Here is a 1,568-nt window from a genome sequence, read left to right on the forward strand (position 1 = left end):
GGAGCAAATAATTTTGAGCTGAAGCCTCAACTAGTTGCTCTAATGCAACAGAACTGCAAGTTTCATGGACTTCCATCAGAAGATCCCTACCAGTTTTTAACTGAGTTCTTGTAGATCTGTGATACTGTTAAGACTAATGGAGTAGATCCTGAAGTTTACAGGCTCATGTTTTTCCCTTTTACTGTAAGAGACAGAGCTAGAACATGGTTGGACTCACAACCTAAAGATAGCCTGGACTCTTGGGATAAGCTGGTCACGGCCTTCTTGGCCAAGTTCTTTCCTCCTCAAAAGCTGAGCAAGCTTAGAGTGGATGTTCAAACCTTCAAGCAAAAAGATGGTGAATCCCTCTATGAAGCTTGGGAAAGATACAAGCAGTTGACCAAAAAGTGTCCTTCTGACATGCTTTCAGAGTGGACCATTTTGGATATATTTTATGATGGTCTATCTGAGTTCTCTAAGATGTCACTGAACCATTCTACAGGTGGATCCATTCACCTAAAGAAAACGCCTGCAGAAGCTCAAGAACTCATTGACATGGTTGCAAATAACCAGTTCATGTACATTTCTGAAAGGAATCCTATGAATAATGGGACGCCTCAGAGGAAGAGAGTTCTTGAAATTGATGCTCTGAATGCCATATTGGCTCAGAATAAAATGTTGACTCAGCAAGTCAACATGATTTCTCAGAGTCTGAATGGATGGCAAAATGCATCCAATAGTACTAAAGAGGCATCTTCTGAAGAAGAAACTTATGATCCTGAGAACCTTGCAATGGCAGAGGTGAATTACATGGGTGAACCCTATGGAAACACCTATAATTCCTCATGGAGAAATCATCCAAATTTCTCATGGAAGGATCAACAAAAGCCTCAACAAGGCTTTAATAATGGTGGAAGAATGATGATTGGATTTTTGACGGTTTAGAATTTCACTAATGAAATCTCGTTGTAAAGTATAGTTTCTAAACCAAACAATAATCCTTTCATACAAAAGATTGTTTGTCACAAGTAACAAACCCCTAAATTTATAAACCGAAGTATTGGACCTCGGGTCGTTCTCCCTAGGATTTACAATAAAGTGTCTTGTTATTGGTTTGAGTTGTTTTGGGGTTTTGGATAGGAAGCATGAAAAGTAAATGGTAATGAAAATAAGCTAACATCTAACAAAGCTCTTGGCAAGATGTGAGAACTAGAAATCCTATCCTAGTTACCTTTCTCAATTGTGATGATAATTGTTCATTACTCCCACTTAGTTAACCTCTAATCATGGAGGAAAGTCAAGTGGATGAATCAATTTGATTTCTCAAGTCCTAATCAACTCCCAAAGGAATGACTAGCTTTAGAGGCATTCAATCAATTAGCAACTTCTAATTATCAATCAACAAAGGAATTAGATAACTCAAGAGTCACTAATTACTCTACCTAGGCCAAGAGAAACAAAACCTACACTAAAATCCAAACAAGCATTTTATCAAACACTTGGTAGGCAAAAAAGGAAGAAACATAGTAAATCAACAACAAGAATGAAATCTAACAACAATTATGGAAAGAAATTAACAACAACAATCA

The 1,568-nt window shown here is 37.4% G+C and overlaps 1 non-coding gene across 1 annotated transcript; it reads right to left on the minus strand.

Moving 5' to 3' along the window:
- Positions 1-297: 297 nt before the first annotated feature.
- On the minus strand, positions 298-405 carry LOC130956383 (small nucleolar RNA R71). The gene has a single exon (XR_009077089.1). It is a non-coding gene; the product is annotated as a small nucleolar RNA R71 (small nucleolar RNA).
- Between the last annotated feature and the right edge of the window lie 1,163 nt (positions 406-1,568).

The sequence above is a fragment of the Arachis stenosperma genome, chromosome 1, assembly GCF_014773155.1.
Source record: "Arachis stenosperma cultivar V10309 chromosome 1, arast.V10309.gnm1.PFL2, whole genome shotgun sequence".
NCBI classification, from domain to species: domain Eukaryota; kingdom Viridiplantae; phylum Streptophyta; class Magnoliopsida; order Fabales; family Fabaceae; genus Arachis; species Arachis stenosperma.